At 45.7% G+C, this 15,807-nt stretch overlaps 1 long non-coding RNA gene across 1 annotated transcript; it reads left to right on the plus strand.

Moving 5' to 3' along the window:
* Positions 1-6,313: 6,313 nt before the first annotated feature.
* LOC116092354 lies at positions 6,314-15,417 on the plus strand. Its single transcript, XR_004119216.1, has 3 exons — positions 6,314-6,392; positions 7,038-7,237; positions 14,372-15,417. It is a non-coding gene; the product is annotated as an uncharacterized LOC116092354 (long non-coding RNA).
* Positions 15,418-15,807: the final 390 nt, after the last annotated feature.

The following is a 15,807-nucleotide window of genomic DNA, read 5'->3' on the forward strand; positions in this document are numbered from 1 at the left end:
CTTGCGGATGTGAAATGAAGCACAGGCTGCTCACGGGAAGTACTTGCTTTCCAGAAGACTGGGCTGTAACAGCTGGGGATGGTGTTGAGTGGTTGGTCCCTGCTGAGTACACTGTGGTGCAGTGCAGAAGGCTTCTTTTTTAAAAAGAGTGAGATGGTTGTTTGCTGGGAAATGGTAGCAGGTCTCCCTGCCTGGGATATTATTGCTGAAGACCTAGATAGCAGGTCTCCACTTCCATTCATTCTATTTCTGGAAGCAAATGTTCTCTAATTGCAGGCTGGAGCTGAATGCTTCACAGTGTTTCCCACTGTGCTAATTGGAAAAATATAATTTTCAACTCACTGTGTCCTGCTTTGCACAGTAACGGTTGGCAGCTGGGTTCCCAGTTCGGTTTCTCAAGTGAACTAGTATTTTGTAGTATAGTGTGAAGGACAATAGACCCTTAAGGGTCCCAGAGAGAGCCTAAAATGTGTAAAGAACCATTGGAGAATGTCCTCTGGCCTGAAAACACGTACTCATTGACTTCTGGGTTGTTCCGGGGGTCTTTATTAAATTTAATTTCAATGAAAATGTTTGGGGAGCCAGCTCCTGGGAATACTAATCAATACGTCCCATTAGTCGAATAATCCCATGATGGGTCTTACATGCACCTCATTGATCTGGAGAGAAGGTAATTTTCTTTTACCTGACATCTTGGCTCCTGGTAAACTCCCCATTGGCCTCTGTGTGTTCAACCTGACCAGCATCCTGAGACTTGAGTCAGCATGGGAGCAGAGAGTGGGTAAGTAGTGCTTGTGTTTAGAATCTGGTTTGCCTTTAGCGTAGTGATTCTCAACCCTCTTAATGACACCACCCTTTAACGTAGTTCCTCATGTTGTGGTGACCCTCAGCCATAAAAGCATTTTCATTGCTACTTAACTGTAATGTTGTTACTGTTATGAGTCATAATGTAGATGTCTGTGTTTTCTGATGGTCTTCGGTGATCCCTGTAAAAGGGTCATTCAACCCTAAAGGGATCTCAACCCACAGGTTAAGAACCACTGCTTTAGATGGATCCATCTCCTCTTCATACGTAGAAACACCATCTACAGTAGAGGAAAGCTTTGCTCTCGGAGCTTCCCGTGGAAGTAGCAATCTCGCTGTCAGTGGCATGCCTCCGCGGTGCAGCCGTAGGCTAAGAAGCACAAGCTTTGGGACCCAACATGTCTGGGCTCACACTCCAGCTCTACCACTTCCATTTGAGTGGCCTGGGAGGCTAACTCATTCACGGATGTGTCAGTTGCTCATCTAAAGGTTGATGACGACAACACTTATGTCCCAGGTTTTTCATGAGGATTAAATAAAATGGTGCCTGAGATCTGGGCAATGACCTCAGCCCCTCTCTGTCATGTTTTTGAGCTGATGCTGCTCTCTGAACAGGCTTTTGCAGCAGCTGCTTCTGCCTTCACCGCCTCCCTCTTGCTTTCCTCTTCCTCCTCCCGTAGTTTTACTGTGTAACTCAGGCTGGCCTTGTGTCTCAGCTTCCCAGCTACTGAGATTACAAGCTTGCCTGGCTTTGACATTCTCCTGACAAAATAATAGTCTACTAGGTGCTGATTCTCCAGGCATCTTACCTTGACTGTGTGATGTGAAAAGCAGGTTTTCTTTTCTTTTCTTTCTTTTATTCTTTTCTTTTTTAAAAGATATATTTATTGCTATATCTACATACACTGTAGCTGTCTTCAGACACACCAAAAGAGGGCATCAGATCTCATTACAGATGGTTGTGAGCCACCATGTGGTTGCTGGGATTTGAACCCAGGACCTTCAGAAGAACAGTCAGTGCTCTTAACTGCTAAACCATCTCTCCAGACCCGACAAGCAGGTTTTCTGAACTGGTAACTTCATCTCAAGTCTGAGCTATGAGTGTACGACTTTTATCATCTCAGTTTAGGTTGAGCTGTGAATGATATGAAAAAATGAAGATAGTTTATTTCTCTCCCCAGCACAAGAAATCCCAGTCTGTTATGACGGCTCCAAAGTGATCAGGGTACAAAGACAGGCTCGCTCTTTCTTTCTGGTTCTATTTTCAACATGTGATTACCATCTCCATAAATAAGCACATAAAGTCACTAGATATCTCATTAGTAATAGCAAGTTTGATTGCACCACTGAGTTCTATTGAGAAGGAAGTAGTATATACACCTTATTCAGGTGTGTATATATAAGTCAGAGGGTGGGTATGCACCCCACTCCTGGTACCAATCTGCATCAGGATCCAGTTAGAAGACAGAAATCATGAGTTTAAACCATATGGGTGTTTTCATCAATTACTCTCTACCTTATCCATTGAGGCAGCTTCTCTCAGTTCAACACAAAATTTGTCATATTGTTTGGTTTTGTTAACTAGCTTGCTCTAGGGACCCCTTGTCTCCACCTTGGGGAGCTGGAATTACAGGTGGTCTTCTATGCCTACCTGACATTTACCTGAGAGCTAAAATCTCTGGTTCCCTCCATTGCATGGGAATACTTCAGCCACTGAAGCATTGTTCTACATCCCACTGCCAAATAATAGCCAAATAATAGTTATTTCAACAGAGAATCTAGACTTTGAATTTTAGTTAAGTAGGTGTGAAGTGCTAACCAGGCAACTGAGACATCGAGAGGGACTCTGAGGCAACACTGATAGCAATGAGAAGGCAGGAAGAGGAAAGAAAGGATGGAGTTGCCAACAGGAGAACCCTTGTGCCTCTGAGGACCAATCATTGATGAATTTGTGTGCTGTGTCTTTGTGAAAGAGTCTTTTTTGGTTGTTTTTTGTTTTTCTTTTGTTTGGTTTGGTTTGGTTTTTTTCAAGACAGGATTTCTCTGTATGGCCCTGACTGTCCTAGAACTCACTCTGTAGACCAAGTTGGCCTCAAACTCAGAGATCCGCCTGCCTCTGCTTCCCAAGTGCTGGGATTAAAGGTGTGCACCATCACTGACCCACGTGAAAGAGTTTTATTGAGTTTTTTTCTGGGGGATGGTGCCAACAGAGTGCTGCTGGCTGGTGAGGTCAAGCACTGTGAGGACTGGCCAGCTCTGTGAGAGCCAAAGAACCATACGTGGAAACTGAGCATGTGAGAAGAAAGTGCTGAGTGAAGAAATTCGAGGCTACCTTTCCGGAAGAGGAAGCAGGCCCAGAGGGAGCCCCTTTTCCTTTCTCCAGTCCAAAAAGCTCTCTACAGGCAGTGCAAACCTGCCGCCACTGGCAAACAAACTTGGAAGAGTTCCAAGACCACCAGCAGAGCACAGTGGCTTTGCTTGAAGCTGATCTGCCACAGCTCCCCAGACCACACAGCTGGTACCTGCTGGCATTGCCCATTGTTAGTGTGTTTCATGCTCTGTGGAATGGTGCGCTATCTGACAGGTGATACTCAGATATCATCACATGACCATCCCACACCAAGCGACTTCACTCTCTGTGGGTGGATCTTGCCTGGATCACTAATCACGCAGGTGACTTTGTAATTGGGTTTCTGTTTTTCTCCTTCCTTGCACAATTATTAGGCGGCATTCACTGTAAAGAAGACCTTCATCTTCTCCCTCTGTCACTCTCTGCCCTGGGATGTGGTTTTCTTGGTGGGTGGATCTGGAGTTCTGCTGAGGATCAGGAGGAGAGCAGGTACACAGGTGTCAGCCCCTGGGGTTCTCTGTGACACTCCTAAGCTTGCACAGTCTCTTTCTGGAGTTTGAATCCTTGATTAACTTAAATTGTAGAAACTTCAAGCAATAAGAAGGAATGGCAGCTTGAGCTCACAGTTGGTGTCCTTTATTTAGGACCTTCATTTTCTGGAGCAGGCAGAAAGGTCCAGGGGTTCTCAGCCAGGGCTGTGCATTGGACTCACCCTGATGTTTAAACGTAGGTCTCTGGAAGAGACCTACAATTCCATACAGATAAAGCCTGGGTGTCAAGATGTTTAATCTTCTCGTGGGGACCCAGTATTCTTGCAGGGCTGAGAATCCTGAAATAAACAACCTAGATGGAGTACACCAGGACTTCAGGTTAGAGTCCGTCCGGGCATGCTTGGCTAAATGGGACCAGGAATGTATGTTGGCGTGACTTGCTTTCAAATCAGCACTTTCAAAGATCCATCTGCTGTTACTGTGTGGCCACTGGCATCGCTACAGATTTGACTTGACACTTTCAGGAAGGGTCACTGTTCTCAACATTTACTGCAGCTCCCTTGGTTCAGATCCAGGTAATTGGCCTTAAGTACTTTCATGACCCCAATTTCAAGTTTGTTTGAGCTATGTGGTAGGGAATACAGTTCTCTGTTTTAAGGATGGAGCGAGGGCCAGTTCAGTAAATACAGGGGATAAGTAGGTTCTGCCCTCCATTGGGCCTTGGGTTATGTACTGAATATGGGTGTGTGGTGGCTCACCCCTGTAATTCTGGAACAGGGGAAATGGATCCAGGAGGATTGTTGTGAATTCCAGGCCAGCATGGTTTGCAGAATGAGATCCTTCTTACAAGAACAAAACCTAGCAAGGCAAAACAAAAAACCCAAAAGATAAAGTAACAACTTGCTGTCAAGTATTTCATCCATAAAAAGGTATAAAGAGTTAATAATCAGGCTTGGATATAAGTAAGTCATGAAGCATGTGCTTAGCATGTAGGGGCTTAGGGTCAGCCTCTAGCACCCAAACACAAAACCCACCCAAACAATAACAAAGAGTTAAATAAAATAGTGAACACCTTGGTTCCACATACTAGAAACATTATTTCGCCATTTGCATAAAATCATGTTTGTAACTTGCTGCTCAGTATTTTACCAAAACCTGCGTGGAGTTGCAAAATGCAATGAAGTCACTGCATGGGAACACACACAAAAAGAACCCATCAAATCTGGGGCAGCATTTCAGCTTAGGAATTTGTATTCTTTTTCAAAATTGCATAGCTAAAAAACAAAACGTTATAGGGCTGGTGAGATAGTTGAGTGGGTAAAGGGGCTTGACTGGAGTTTGAACCCTGGAACTCAAGTAAAGGAAGAGGGAGAGGCTGAGTCCACATCATGGCCCTGTTTTTCACATGTGTGCTATGACGTGTGCATCCATGTACACACATGAAACACACACACTAATAATAAACAGCTTTTAAATGTTGCACGGCTGCTGTAACATGATTAGATGACAAACACGTGGGTGCCCACCTCCCAGCTTGCAGGTTCAGAGTCTGAATGCTTTCTTCCTGTTTTTACTGCACACAAGCTCATATCCTTAAGGCACATCCAACCCCATTTTGCATGTTTTTAGGACATATGCAAATGATCTTATAGTTCATGTAGCCTCATACACATCATTGTCCTTTTGCTTGACATGCCAGTGAAATTTCCCCCTGTTAACATGTGTAGCTCTAGCCACTCATGACAAATTTGTTATCTGTTCTTAGCAACATATTGGTGATTTCATATTTTGGGCAATTCAAAAGAGCGCTTCTGGTTTGAGAGTATGATAAATGGTAGAGTATTTTTGCCTAGCATGTGAGAGGTCCTGGGTTCAATCTCTGAAGAAAAAAAGAGCAATTTTACTAGCACCCTTTGGGAGTGGGATGCAGGGGATAGAACCCAAAGCCTTGAACATGCTAAGTATGATTTCTCCAGCCATCCATTAGCCTTTTAAAATAGTTTCCTCCGGTGTTTCTGTTCAAGGCTAGAGTTATGTGTTTTTTCATATGTTTGCCTTTAATTTTAGATACTGGCTAAGTCAGGTGGTATTCTCATGAGCAGTAAGCTTTAGATCTGCACCTTGGCTAACACTTGGTATTGGCAGACTTTTTCCTTCCAAATATGTTGTTTGTTACACTTAACCATACTATCAGGTATCTGTTCCATTTCAGATAAAGACTCAAGTTTCCAGTGTTAAATTACATAAAATAAGGCTTATTAAGTAGTAAGCAAGAAGGATCTGACCCAGGTCTGCTAGACTGCAATGCTCTTGAACATGAAGTCATGGAAACAGGGACTTCTCAGACTGTCACTAGGACAGAGAATGAGCAGGTAGGTGTTAGCGATGGGTGGAGACTCAGGATTTAGGAGGGGATGCGGGGTGTAATGGGAACCACTTGACTACAGAGCCAACATGCAAGACTGCTGTTAGCAAGGGATAACTGACTGCTGGAAAATGGTGTGGATTCTTTGACCTTCTTTCCACAAGTGTGGAACCTGGGCTGTTTTCTCCCAGAAGGCCTTGCTGCATGGACACTGTCAGAGGTGACTGTCAGTTCCCAGGTCCACGCCCTAGTACGCTGGGAGTGTCTACTTATCTCTCAGACCGCTTCCTCTGTGGAAAGGTAATTGCTGTAAAAGAGTTCCCACTGCTGCAGGGTACAGTAGTGCACTCCTTTCATTCCAGCACCTGAGAGGCAGAGGCAGGTGAGTTTGAGGCCAACCTGGCCTACTGAGTGAGTTCCAGGTAGCCAGGGCTATGTAGAGAGAACCTTTCAAACAAAACAAAACAAGTCTGACTGCCTTCCAGACTGGTGCTTTGTGGGATACCAGCTACCTTCTACTTGCCACCACAGGAGTCAGCCATCTTGGAAGTTGGTCTTCCAGCCCTAAGGGAGATCCTTCATATTCAGGAGAAAATACAACGTTTGATTTAATTGTTATGTTTTGTGATGTAGCAATGCTAGGGCTCTAGCAAAAGTAAGGTTAGGGATGTTTTTATTCTTTGTAGATACCACAAAATATGTATATTTCAAGGCTGAAATACCCAATCTAATGCTCATGAGTTTATTTCCCTTGTGCTGCAGAAACAGAGAACTGCCAACCTGTGCCTTCCAACCCTCTGTTTTAATTTTCCCATGTTCTGTTCTGGTCTTTGCTTGAAGTGCATACTTAATTTATAATTAAATATGTAATTACGGAATAGATAAATACAATTTAGATTTCCTATGTTATATAATTTTTAGATGAGTTTGGCCAAAGGGAAATCAGATGATAATTAGGATGGCACAAATTAGTCAGAACCTGCTCTAACTGACCTCCCGCTTGTTTGTCTCATTTACTGCTCACAAGAACTCAGTCAGTCGGGAAGTCACACTGTCCTGAAGTGAAGATTAAGGCACTGTAGATATTGAGAAAGCCATTTGAGGTCACAGTCTGCACAAGAGGGAACATGTCACCCAGGGGTGGAGGAAGTACAAGGAGACATTCAACTGGCACACCAGCCTGAAGGCGACAAGGCATTGGATACCGTTCAGGTTACTTCTTCCAAGGTGAGTGTGTGTTCAGAGGTCATTGAGAAAAGCCAAGCCTGCCAACCTAGCTTTGATCCCAGGAACTACATGGTAGAGAGAAAGAACCGACTCCTATAGGTTGTCCTCTGACCTCCACGTGTCCATCACATCACAGAGAGCAAAAGCTACACATGTAGAGAACTTGTTCAGAGACAAAACCAACTCAGTGTGGACTCTCATAATCCTTCCCAAGGAAAAGCCTGCAACCCAGGAGATCTGGAGGCCACAGTGGATACCCCAAAGGCTTCAGTGTATGCAGAGAAAGCAGTGTCCAAGTGAAATTTGAGGCCTGTGCCTTTGGGGTTTTTAAAACCAATAAAAAATAAGTGTATTGTCTGAAAGAGCAAGGAAATGAAGCACAAGGGGTTATTTTGGGCTATTTGGGGGTTGGGTTGTTGAGGTATTGAAGTATTATGAATATTTCCTATATAAACAAACGACATAGGATTTGCAAGAGGGCTCAGTGAGTTAAGAGTGTCTGTTTCTAAGACTGAGGGCATACGTCCTGGCCCGGGGACCTACACGGTGGAAGGAGAGAATGGACTCCTACAATGGTCCTCTGACCTAGAGGTGCTTTGGCACCTACCTCTCCCCATCACAAATAAACAAATGAATAAATAAATAAAGCGTCCAAGAATGAGCCAAGATACAGTGTAGACTAAAGATAGCCCAATTCACAAACACGACTAAAGACAGAGGTAATGTTACTGAATGGCGGGCATGCAATGTGGGCTTCCCCAGTATGGTCTACAGGAGATCCCTGAGACCCGGCAGCTTCATAGCCCCAGCCTTTCCACCTTGACTTTCCGAAATGTTCTGCTGGACAGAGCAGAGTACACGCGTAGAAGGCTCGGGGCTACTTGATGAGGTGGGGTGATCAGAAAATGCCAGGCCAGGGGAGAGAATGCGTGTTTTGTAGAGATAGGGAGGCTGTTCCTGGTACTGTTTTGCAGAGCCCTAGTCTGGCTGACACCAGGTGATGGCTGCTGGTTGCTCCCTTCTGGCTAAGCCTTCTAAGACTCTCAGGAGCAGGGGCAGTGGTGGTGGCGGAGGCAGGGGCTGGAATGGGGGCAGAGGCTGGGGCGAGGGTGGGCTCAAGGGCAGGCCAGGTCATCAAAGGCCCTTTTGGCTGTAATAACACCAGATTGTTTCCCAGACACAACACTACACGGCCTTTCTCACACAGTGTTTTGCTTGTGCCTTGTGGTAAAAGACAAGCCAGAGCACGTAGTAGGAATCTGGCCTTGTTCCTGTGTAGTTAGCCTTCCCTGGGGGCACATAGGGGTTTTTGGATCCTGGGGTTGGCAAGAAATGCTAAAGATGTAATGAAGGTGAGGTTATGAGTCTCAAGATGTTGGAGGAAGCATCTTCTATGGGACCAGTGGGTTGAGCCTCCTTGCCTTCGAGTTGCTTCAGCACTGGGACGGCACACGTGGGCCTGTCCTCATCTCCAGTCCTTTCCCCTCCCCAGAAGCTGAAGGTTTCTGTTGGGCACACAAGTGATTCCAACTTGAAGCCAGTCAAGACTGGTCAGGTCTGTCCTCTTCCAGGACAGAGAGGTGAAAGAGTCTAGTCTGTCTATTCAGGGTGACAGGTGACAAAGTCTAGTCTGTCTATTCAGGTGAATTTGGGGACTTTTTTGCTGGGATTGTTTGTGAGGGGAAGGGACATGCAGTCTCGGGGTTTACACCGAGCATGGGTCCAAGCCTTTGTCAAGGGCCTGAGGCAAGAAGCTGGTGTTGGTAACATCAGTAAACTACTGGGTCCCGCCCTTTAGAGATGGCTAGTGGTCCAGGCTAGTTTGGGCTGCTTCTTCACTGCTGAGACAGTGCTGAAGCAGCCTCACCAGGGGCCAGGCATGTTTTGAATAGAGTTGCCTGGAAGAGAGAGAAATTCCTGATGTTTGGGGAGAGAACAAAACAGCCAGGACCAGAGCCCTGCGAGCAGGCAGGAGTCTTACACTGTGGGCTCCTGGGCAGGCTTCCCTGGCTGGCCTGCTTCTCCCAGAATCCCTGGCAGAGGCAGGACTTTTCTTCCAAGAGGTTAGAGTGGCTTCAGTTCTCTCTCTCTCTTTCTCCCTCCCTTTCCCTCTTCCCCTCCCCCTTCTCTCTCTCTCTTTCCCTCCCTCCTTCCCTCTCCCTCTTCCTCTTCTTCCCCCTACTGTGTATGTGTGTGTGTGTGTGTGTGTGTGTGTGTGTGTTGCTTCCCGGGATTGTGGGCAGCAGAACTGTATCCACCCTGTGAACAGGCACCCGTGTCCTGCCTGCCTCCACCCTTCCCCATCCCCTCTTAGTACCAGCAGGTCAAAACTCTGCCTCCTCCCCCTCTGCTTTCTGCAGAGGGTCCTTCCCTCTGGGTCTCACCGATGAGCCTATCTGGCGCCTTTTCACCTATCAGTCCCAGGCAGCTGCGGGCCTGTGGGCCCCACCCCAGCAGCACTGCCTCTAAGGTGCTCTGCTGCTGATCCCATCCCCGCACCCTGCCAGGACCTTTCTTGTTCCATTTCTGCCTGATTTTCAATAAGATTATATTCCCAGGAGGAGTAGAAGAGGAAGGGGAGGAAGAGGAGGAAGAGAAGGAAGAGGAGGAGGACATGGCTGGAGAACAAGAAATTATTTAGACAGGAATATAAAACTGCAATAATGAAAAGAGTTGAACACTACTAGCCCAAGAACAGGCATTGTCTTATTGGATTAGAAGTGAAAATTAAGAAATAGATTAACTCCGGGCAGTGATGGCGCATGCCTCCCAGCACTTGGGAGGAAGAGGCAGGCAGATTTCTGAATTTGAGGATAGCCTGGTCTACAGAGAGTTCCAGGACAGCCAGGGCTACACAGAAACCCTGTCTCGAAAAAACAAAACAAAACAAAACAAAACAAAAAAAAAGAAATAGACAATTTACTGTCTGGGGAAGTGGGCAAAGCCTAAACCAGTGTTTCTCAGCTGGGGCTGGCTTTGCCTGCCAAAGGACAATTTAAAGTCAGAGTTTGAAAAATTTAGTCAGTGAACTCTTTAACCATCTCTAATAAGGTTCAGAAGAAGACATTTATCCTTGTGATAAGGATTTTTACAGAGCAAAAGTAATGGCAGTAATATTACTCCAGTTAATCTACAACCACACAAGAGCACAGATCAGACTACATACAAAGCAAGAGCTGTAATACAAGAGTCAAAGAGTTAGTATCCTCAATATGCAAAGAGCTTGCAGGAATAACTAAGAAAACAAAAGATCATAATAAAAATGGGTGAAGGAAATGCATGACTAGGAATGTTATTTTAAAAAAAGAAACACAGAGCCCAGGCCTGGTGGTGCACTGACAAGGGTTTCCAGGGCTCGGGAGGAAAAGGTAGATAGATTGCTGAAAGTTCTAGGTCTGCTTGAGTTACATAGTGAGGTCAGATCAGGCAAGGCGCCAGGCAAAACCCCCATTGTTGGGTGAGGGATGGAAGATGAAGAAGCAAAGAAATAAAAAGAGGAAAAGAAAGAGTGAGTGGCTGGCCAGAGAGCACCGTGGTGCATGCCTGTCATCCCAGCACCTAGGAGGCAGAGGCAGAGGCAGAGGCAGAGGCAGAGGCAGAGGCAGAGGCAGAGGCAGAGGCAGAGGCAGAGGCAGAGGCAGAGGCAGAGGCAGAGGCAGAGGCAGAGGCAGGAGAATCCAGACTTTGAGACCAGCTACCAGTGAGGCTTTGTAATGAAACTGACGGTTTCACTGGGGAGGGGACTATAGATGGCCAACAAAGAGTCTTCAGTCTTCTGCAATGAGCAGAATTTTGTGTCTTTATTAATCTGAGCAGGTTGAGAAGTAGCTTAAAAAGACACCATCTTGTGTCTGCATTAAGGTAGCTGGAGAAAGGTCCTCTTGGATGATATGAGTTTACAACACTTTGGAAGCCATAGACTTTGCATGCAATAAAATGCATCTATTTGCAGTATATGGCAAGATAGAATAAATGTGCAGACCAAGGTAAACATCATCACAATAAAGTTAATCACATTTTAACTGGTAAAGTTCAGGATCTGTCACCTTCCATGGCCCCTTACTCCTTCGCCACCAGCCTCCTCGGTACATGCTTTCCTTTGTCATGGTTTTGCCTTCTCTAGAATTTCATGGAAATTAGATTAGGCAATTGTACCTGGGTCTTTAATCCCCCTTTTTTATTGCTGAGTAATATTCCATTGTATAAGCACACCATAATTTTTAATGACTTTCATTTTTGAGCTGCAAATATGGTCTTTTCAGCCCAATGGTGGTGACCTTTGGAGCTGCTGGCGGGCTGCAGATGGGATGGATTATTACCCATCCTCTCCTGATAAGTGAGGCTTCCTGCCCTTCCTGGGTCTTACCTAATGAAGAGTAGAGCTAGTCTTCTGCTTCTTGTTTAGTATGTTAAAAAACCATTATTGCACACATAAAATAAAGTAACATGAAGATGTTCCAACTAAAAAATAAAAATGAAAAGTATAAATTGTCCTGTCAGCTCCACAAATTGATTTAGACATTAGAAAAAGCACCAATCCCTCACCACTTGCCCCTTAAAGGGCCCACCCTTTTTTCTAGAATGCATACTTTATCTTTCCCTTTATCTAGACATTAATATATTTGTAGAATAATATGATGTCTTTTATTTAAAAATTTCAAAACATTTAAAAATATGACATAAATCTGGTTTTAAAGAATTTAAAGAGCCGGGCAGTGGTGGCACACTCCTTTAATCCCAGCACTTGGCAGTGGAGGCAGGTGGATCTCTGAGTTCGAGGCCAGCCTGGTCTACAGAGTGAGTTCCAGGACAGCCAGGGCTACACAGAGAAACCGTGTCTCGAAAAACAAAACAAAAAACAAAACAAAACAAAACAAAGCTATCAAAGAAAAAGAAAAAGACTTTTCTTAGGACCACCCTCTGGGAACAGGCTGGTGAGACTCCTCTTGGCATTTACAAGGTCCACTAGGATCATGAATATAACCTGGGCCTGGAGAGATGGCTCAGAGGTTAACAGCATGTACTACCTACCCCTCCAGAGGTCCAAGCTCAGTTTCCAGAACCCACAGCTGGAGGCTCAGAACCACCTGAAACTCCAGCTCCAGGGGACTTGACACCATCTTCTGGTCTCCTGAGGTACACACATGAATGTGCTACACACACACACACACACAATCACACATACATACATACACACACATACACACACACACATGTAAAAATAAAGTTTTTTAAAGTTAAAAAAAATGGTTGGAGAGATGGCTCAGTGGTTAAAAGCACTGGCTGCTCTCCCAGAGGACTTGGGTTCAACTCCAACATCCACATGGTGGCTCACAACTTCTGTTATGACTGCAGTTCCAGGGGATCAAACACCCTCTTCTATAAAGTCTGAGGGAAGTGCTTATACATGCATGCTGGCAAAGCATCTACAGCTACTGCTACTGCTACATACTAAAAACTAAACATAAACCAATCCTATTTCCATGTTCTTGCCTTAGACAACGACAGGCAATCTCCTTTACCCCTGATACCTGGATTTGTTTGTTTGTTTGTGTGGTTTGTGTGGTCTGTGTGCATGCGCACACTGCAGAGACGGATCTCTGTCATCCTGCTTTATCATTTTCTGCCTTATTCCCTCCAATGAGACTCTCACTGTTTGGCAGCACAGTGTCTTTACCCAAAGAGCTACCTGACTGGCTCCGATGAGTGGCTTTTACGGAGGGCTTCATGCCATCAACTTCTAAATCAAATGCTGTGTGGGTTTATCTGATTGGTGGAGCCCTGGTCCATGTCTTCCTATAGGGAAACCCGGAACCCGGCATTTCAGCTTTTATTGTGAAGGAAAGTCTGCCTTCTAAAGAGGGGACTCCCTTAACATAGGGGTGCAGAATTTAGGGGAGCAAAGAGGATGGAAAATGCCTACTATGGTAACACCCTGCAAAGCTCCACATCTCACCTGAGGACTGCCACACTTTGTATAATGCTTGGTACCTATTCTTAACTGTAAAGAGAAGTCATTCTGCTCTCACACAGGCAGAGTTCTGCCTTGTGCTCATTGGCGTTAAATTGTGAATGACCTGTTATAACTTTATATACATATATTTGTTCTTTTACAATTTCATATCTATCTATAGAGATATGTATATATTTTGTTATACTTCCCTGTTATCTTTGCTTATTGGCTTTCATTTCCCACTAAACTCTTTCTTTGTTTCAATGACCTCTTTTCTACTTTCGTGTGTGTGTGTGTGTGTGTGTGTGTGTGTGTGTGTGTGACTATATCACTGAAAAACATCCCCCACCAGTAAACATTACCCCAGGGTACATAGGGCCTCAGGCAGGGGTGGGACCACATGATCCCTTTCCCCTTCCACACACATGTTGATGAAGGAGATTTCATTCTTTTTAAAAAAGATTTTATTTTTAACTATGCATAGGTGTGTGCATGTTAGTACAGGTGTCAGTGGAGGCCGGAAGAGCACGCTGGATCTCTGGGAGCGGGAGTTACAGGTGGTTGTGAACTTTGAATTCACCCTGGGGTCCTTTGGAAGAACAGTGCATGCTCCTGGCTACCGAGCCATCTTTCTATCCCTGAGACCAGTGCTTTCTTGAAAACAACTTCTGCTGGACGCTTAGGCCTCTGCCAGCCCTCAAGAACCTGACCAGAGCTGCACCCGTGTGTCTGTCATTAGGGAGCCTGCTTAGCCCAGATGCAGAGGAATCCTAGCCCCTTCGCACCTTTGGTGTGAAGTCCTACAGGGCCAAGTGGGCTTCCTTGGAGCTGTTTCTAGCCAAGTCTCCCTATGTGTGGTGGGCGGGCGTAGAAACCTGGGGAAGGCTTGGCAGGAGATCTGCAGAGGGAGCTGTTACAACTCAAACAGTTTCTGTGTGCACAGTGCTTCACACATCTCTTCCATATGCCTGGAACCAGTCACTGGAAACTGTAAGACTCTGTGCAACCCCTAGAAATGAAAGTTGCTGGGACTCACGGGACAACTTGGTCTAATATCTCCTAGGTGTCCTAAAAACCACTCAGTATTTAAATTATCATATTGAGGGAAATAGACCCAGGTCAGTCCTTCCACTATTGGCCTGAACTAAAAATTTTTGATCTTCTGACTTCTTAACATTCAGGCCTTGCTCCGGATGTGACAACTCTCTTTCCTTCTGATGAGTTTCCAGTTCAAGGTCAGATGCAGTTTGGGAGGAAGCATTCCTCGAGAGCCGAGTGTAAGGACACGCGCTCCGTGCGAGCCACAGCCTTTGGACTCCATTCTGGACTTTGACTGCTGCGTGGAGTAAGGCTGGAACACTGACTCATTGCACATGCTCCCAGACAGTGAGTAAGCGATCCCCACTGAAGTGCAGGGCTCATGCTAACAGAAAGAACCTGGCAAGCTTGCACTTGACCACTGGATCTGCATTGGAAGAGAAGGCAGCAACCGCAATCACAGGAGCCCCCTCCTCCGTTCTGCATGGTCTGCCTTTCTCTACCTTCCCCTGCTGTGGGCCACCTCTGTTGCCTGCTGCCAAGGAACCCTTTTACCAGCCCAGCTTTCTTTGCTCCCTCCTCCAGAGCCTTAGATTCTTGGGTCTCACTCCCAGTAGATGCTGTGTCAGTTTTTCCCTGGTTCTGTGACTTCTGTCCTTAGTAACGATGGGCAGCTACATGTGAATGGGCAAGTGTAAGAGAGAGGACACGGGAGGCAAAGAAAGAAGTGAGTGCATGAAGGGCTGAGTGCTTAGTTGATGAGCTGAACTTCTGGGACTTAAACATACCAGGATGTTCTCCCCTTCAGCTGGACTGTGTTACTTCAGGATCTTTAGATCCTTTGAGAAAAAGAGAATATTCCTATCGTAAACCTATTAAGACCTAGATGTTGTCATTTGGGTGTTTCTTCCTGATGTTTAGTAAAGAGGGCTGGAGAGATGGCTCAGTGGCAAGAGCATTGGGTGCTCTTGGAGAGGATCCAGTTCAGTTCCTAGCACCCACATGCTGGCTTACAACCACTTCCAGTTCCAGGGGGTCTAATGCTCTCTTCTGGCTTCTGTGTACACCTATACGAAGGTAAAACACCCATTTGCATAAAATAAAATGGAAAGAAAAAAAAGACTCAGTAAAGAGGCCTGGAGAGATGCTCCCAGGTGAAGAGTTTGCTGAGCATCAATCCCAGCACCCATGTAAAATCTGAGTATGGCAGTGTGTGTATGTAACCTCAGCCAATGGGGTTACCAGAGACCGGCAGAACCTGGGGGCTCACTGGCCATTCTATCTAGCTGAAATGGCAATCTCCAAGTTAATTGAGAGACTCAGTCTTAAAAATAGAGAGTGAGCGAGATGATGCCTGATGACCTCTGGCCTCCGCATGAGTGTACATAAGTGAGTCCTCTCCTCCAACATGTGTGGGCATTCACACACACACACACACACACACACACAGTGGGGTGCTGCAGGGGAAGAGAAAGAGAGAGGGAGAGAGAGAAAGAGAGAGAGAGAGGGAGAGAGAAAGAGAGAGAAGGGTAAGCACAGAGAAGACACAGGCTCTGCACTTCAAGATAAAGGGAAGCAA

This window comes from Mastomys coucha, unplaced genomic scaffold, assembly GCF_008632895.1.
Source record: "Mastomys coucha isolate ucsf_1 unplaced genomic scaffold, UCSF_Mcou_1 pScaffold15, whole genome shotgun sequence".
Lineage (NCBI taxonomy): Eukaryota > Metazoa > Chordata > Mammalia > Rodentia > Muridae > Mastomys > Mastomys coucha.